Genomic DNA, 5,702 nt, shown 5'->3' with positions numbered 1-5,702 from the left:
GTTTGTTTATTTGTTACATGTGCTTATTTTTTATTTGTACATAAGCATATTAACATATATATATATATATATATTTAAAACTCTATTCTGTCTTGATATCATCTCTGTGAGGAAGTAAGGGATTATCATCATCTTTTTCCTGGTGGAGTGGTTGAGGCCCTCAAAAGTTGAGGAACTTAGCTGAGCTCACATAGTTTGTGAACAAGGATGTTGAAAACTATAACACAGGATTCCAACCTCCTTGCTCAGGATATACTTTAAGGTGAAAGCTAGTTTTCTAAATCTCTTCATCACTTATTTCCTATGAGAAAAACTTCACCACTCTCTGTTGTCTTCAGTAGCCTTCTTTCCCTACTTTTACAGAAAAAGGATATCCAGAAAGACAATACTGTCATCTCCACTTTCCTAAAATAATCACTATCTCTTCTTCTCTTAGTTCCCTTCCCTCAGAACCATTTACAGACATGCCATGAACTCCTGGTGCATCAGGAAGTAAAAGTATCCTTTTGCTTCATCTCCTCCACAGTCTTTTCAAGCTTCTGCCAGTGCCCACTCTGTTTAGTCAAACTGAGAAGTAACTGTTCATTTTCCTTCTTCAAATACTACAACTGTTCTACTTTGCCTGGGTCTCCATGAATCAGCTTCTCTAGTTCTTTCTCTTGAACTGAAATCTGTACCTGAGCTGATGAAGGTGATCAAGAGTAGTCTTCAGCCTGATGCCCATTTTCTCATTTTCTGAGGACACTTTCTGTACTTTAAATCTTCTGCTAAAACTTCTTGTTGATATCTGTCAGAGACTCCAGTTTCTCATGCAGTTCCTGAAACTTTTAAAGTTCAAGATGTATGTCTGAGTTCTTTTTCTGGAGACTAATACAGTTGTCTTTCAGCTACTGATTCTGTTGGCACAATTCCTTGTTGAGCTGCTCAATCTCCTCCACTTCTACCTGAGTGGTGATCAACAGGATGTCCTCCTGACTTTCTTGTCAGAACTGGAAAGGAGCACTGGTCCCTGTTCAGTACTATCTTGATCCACATAGCAGAACTGATAATACTAACTGTCTTTGGGTATGTAGTAAGCTTTAAACTGCACTGGTTGCTGCAAGGATGATTTATGGTGGAGGTCAGCAGGCAAAGCAGCCCACATAAAGGTGTAATATTCTCAGGTTGTCTTCCATCCTGCCCTAAAGATGCCATTCTAGTCCTTCTTGTGGGGAATAAAATGCTGGGTGAAGGTGTGATGTCTCTCCCAGGGTTGTAAAACTTCTCCACATTATTAAAGATGATCTGAGAAAAAATTGCAATGATTCAGAAGGGTGACTGATGTTGGGGACTCCTCACTTGTCTCTTCTATGGTGGGGTGTCCCACAGAAGCAGCCGCCACAATCAGCTGCATTGCAACAGCAACAGGGGTGGGGGTGGACCCAGGAAAAGGTCCAGGGGAGAAATTCTCAGCTCCCATTCTGCCCTCGCCTACTTCATCATAATGTCAATATCCCCTCAGTTGTTTTTTTTCAATGAGAAATTTCATGTTTTCTTCTATTTTCTCAATCTTTTGATTTTGTTGCATTATTTCTTCTTGTCTTGTGAAATCATTAGTTCTACTTGCCCAATTTTAGTCTTTAAAGACTGATTTTCATCCATGATCTTTTGATTCTCCTTTTTGATTTGGTCTATTTTGCTTTTCATGGCAATCTTTTCATTTCTTTGCCTGTTCTTCCTGCAGGTTAATTCTGTTTTCTAATCTGCTTATTACTTCATTTGATTTTTCGGTGTCTCTCTTTCTATTTGGCCATTTGCCTTTTAAGCTATTATTTTCTTTTTTGTATTACTTTCATTTCTCTCCCCCCACTTTTCTTTCCATGTTTCTTCTATCTATCTTACTTGGTTCTTGAACTCCTTTTTGACTTCCTCCAGAGCTCACAACAATTTTCCATTTTTTTTAGAGTTTTCATGTTTCTCACTCTCTACTGTTGGTTTTGTTTTTTGCTTTTTTTATCCATAGAAATTTTCTAGGGTCAAGAGCTTTCTTTGCTGCTGTTTGTACTTTTTTTTAAATAAACTCAGCACTCAGCATAGTGCTTGGTACAAGGTAATGCTTAAAAAATGCTTGTTGACTGGTTTTTTCTCTGGTCCTAGTCCCCACTGGGTATCATGGCATAATTCCCATGTAAGATTAGAGTTAGCTTATTCATCTCATCTCTTTTTTAACACCTTGGCTAAGAGAGTCCAAGTTTTAGCTCTTTTTGAGAAGAACTAAGACCCTCATAAACCTAGCTACCAGATTAGGGAAAATCCTCAGTTCTATATCAGTTTTCTATCTAGAATGAGAGACATTTCCCAAGTTTCAGAATCTTAGGTTCCAAGGGTAAAGATTTTTTTTAGGAAAACACAATAGCCAATGAGATAATTGGAGATCTTAGGAACTTAATCTGTCATTGAACCTAATTCCTACATATAATGGGAAGAAAGTCCCTGCCTTAACTTTTTATCTGACTTCTTAAGGTCAGAAGCCCTCTTTAACATTGCTCAATTCTTTATTGTCCTACAGGACTTGTCAAACAAATTTGGAAAACTGCATCCTCATAAACTGAATTTTATTTAGATATGAGGCATTGCAGTTCCCCACAGTATAGTAAGTTGGGGGTGATGTGGAAGGGTAAGAACAAAAATAATAAAGGGAGTATATTGTCCATTTGAGCCATTTTTTCTCTAAATTCCTGTCTTTATCACCTAAATGTGATTTTTTATGTTCCCTTGACATATATATGCATATATATATATATATATATATATATAATCTTACCTTCAGTCTTAGAGTTAATAATGTTTATTGGTTCTAAGGCAGAAGAGTGGTAAGGGCTAGGCAATAGGGGTTAAGTGACTTTCCCAGAGTCACATAGCTAGGTAGTGTCAGAGGAGAGATTCAAACCCAGGACCTCCCATATCTAGGCCTAGCTTTCAATCCACTGAGCCACCTATTTCCCTCACTCTTGATATTCTTTACCTTTTGTCCGTCCAAAGGAATTTTGTTTTTTTTCTAGTCCTGTAAAATAATTTTTTGGTAGTTTGATTGATATGTCATTGAATAAGTAGATTAGTTTAGATAAAATGATCATTTTTATTTATATTAGCTTGGCCTACCCATGAGCAATTAAAATTTTTCCAATTATTTAGATTTGATTTTATTTGTATGAAAAGTATTTTGTTCATATAATTCCCATGTTTCTTTTGGTAATGTGAAGGAAGGTAGCCTAGCAGTACCAGACCTGAACCTGTACTATAAAGGAGTAATCATCAGTTTCCTAGACAATAAAATGATAAATGATCTTAGCAACATAGTATTTGATAAACACGACTACAGATTTTGAGATAAGAATTTAACCAGGGATTTAAAATTTTTTCTTTTTCTAGTTTTTTAGTTGCATACCTTTTTAATTGATCTACATTTCTCCTATTTTTTGATGTAAACATTAGAGATATAAATGTCCCCCTAAATACTGTTCTGATCCTATCTGACAAATTTTTATTATATTGCCTCCCTATTGTTCTACTCTTTAATAAAATTACTGATTGCTTCTATAATTTGTTCATCCACCCCATTTTTAGAATTAGATTATTTTGTTTCCAATTAATTTTTAATCTCTTTCCATGAACCTTAATGATTATAATTTTATTGCATTATGATCTATAAACAATGTGTGTAATTAATTTCTGTACCCTAGAACTTCAATTCCCAGCATCCCCTGTCTCTTTTCAAATCACGACTAACGTAGGGAGGATATAAGTTTGGTGTAGCCCCACCTCTCCCTCTCTCTTTCGGTGATAGCATTGTGTAGAGGTGGTGTGAAGTGAGAGCCAGGAGAGTTTTTGCTCACGTGGATTTACTTTTTGTTAGATAATTAGGTTTTATACTTTCCACTTCAAGTGATTATTAATAAACTTTTAAATATAATACTTGGAGTTATTGATATTAATTTAAATCCTACAAATGTATTTATTATTTTGGCTTTTTTGCATTTGGTTATGAAGTTTTTATGCCCTAATGCATGATCTTTTTTGTGTATATGCAATATACTGATGAAAGGAAGGTATATTCCTTTTATTATCATTCAATTTTCTGAAGAGATCTATTAAATTTTTCTAAAATTTCATTTGCTTCCTACATTCCTTTCTTGTCTATTTTTTTTGTTAGATTTATCTAGTTGGAAAGGAGAAAGTTCAAGTTCCCCATTAGTATAGTTTTCCCATTTCCTCCTTGATTTAATTTCCTATTTTGTCCTTAATTTCTTCTTTAAAAATTGCATATATTTAGTATTGATATTATTTCATTGTCTATGATCTCTTTCAACAAAATGCCATTTCCTTCCTTATCTCTTATTTAGATTTATTTTTCTTTTAGCTTTGTCTGAGATTGTGATTGCTACTTCTGCTTTATTTATTCCAGGTGAAAAACAATAAATTCTGCTCCATTTCCTTACTTTTACTCTGTGTGTTTACCTGCCTTAAAAATGTTTCTTGTAAACCTATCATAGAATTTGATTTTTAATTCATTCTGCTATCTGCTTCCATTTTATTGGTGAGTTATTCTTATTCACATTCACATTATTGATCCCAAACTGTGTATTCCCCTTCATATTATTTCTCCCCTTTGAAACTGTGCTTTCTCTCTCCTTTACTCTCTCCTCCCATGTAGTTTGCTTTTAGTCACTCCCCTCTGTTCCTTCCCTTCAATAAGATCCACCTTGTTTTATTCCCCTCCTACTTCTCTATAAGATAGGATTCTAAACCCAAATAAGTATAATTGTTGTTCCCTCTCTGCACCACTTTCATTGAGAATAAGGTTTTAGCATTGCCTGTCACCACCCTAATCCTCTCTTTCACTATAATAGTATTTTTTTGCCTTTTTAGATAATTTATTACATTTTTCTTCCCTATTCCCTTTTCTCTCAGTATTGCCCTTGTTTTTACTGCTTTATTTTTTGCATATCATGCCATCCTAACCAATTTACTCCTATAAGGAAAAATGAAAATGAAAAATGAAAAAATTTTAAGTTACAAATATCATCTTTCCATGTAAGAAACATTTTGACCTTATTGAATCCCTTACATTTTCTCTTTTTTTTTTCCTTTTTATGCTTTTCTCAAGTCTTGTTAGACATCAGATTTTTCTATTTAGGCCTGGCCTTGTTATTAGAAATACTTAGAAATCTTCTATTTTATTAAATGACCATTATCCCCTGAAAGAATATACTCATTTTTGCTGTGTAGGTCACTCTTGGTTGTAAATTAAGATAGCTCCTTTCCTTTTGGGATATCATATTCCAAGCCTTTGTCCTTTAATGTAGAAGCTACTACATTCTGTTTAACCCTACTTGCAATATTTTCTCTTTGGCATGAAACATCTTGAATTCAAGCATAATATTCCTGGGAGTTGTCATTTGCGGATTTATTTCATAAGGTGATTGGTGAATTCTTTCCATTTCTATTTTACCTGATTTTTCAAGTCTATTAGAGCAGTTTTATTTGATAATTCCTTATAATATGATATGTAGGCTCTTTTTTTTCAAAAATCATGGCTTTCAGGTAATTCAGTAATCTTAAATTGTCTATCCCAGATGTAATTGCCAGGTCATTTGTTTGTCCAATAAGATATTTCATATTTTCTACTATTTTTTTATCCTTTTGATCTTTTATTTTTTCTT

General features: G+C 34.1%; 1 pseudogene; it reads right to left on the bottom strand.

The window, feature by feature from the left end:
- Positions 1-485: 485 nt before the first annotated feature.
- LOC123252234 lies at positions 486-1,459 on the bottom strand (annotated as a pseudogene).
- Positions 1,460-5,702: the final 4,243 nt, after the last annotated feature.

The sequence above is a fragment of the Gracilinanus agilis genome, chromosome 6 (genome assembly GCF_016433145.1).
Source record: "Gracilinanus agilis isolate LMUSP501 chromosome 6, AgileGrace, whole genome shotgun sequence".
NCBI lineage: Eukaryota > Metazoa > Chordata > Mammalia > Didelphimorphia > Didelphidae > Gracilinanus > Gracilinanus agilis.
The sequence above is the reverse complement of the archived record's forward strand: the minus strand, read 5'-3'. Positions and strand labels throughout refer to the sequence as shown.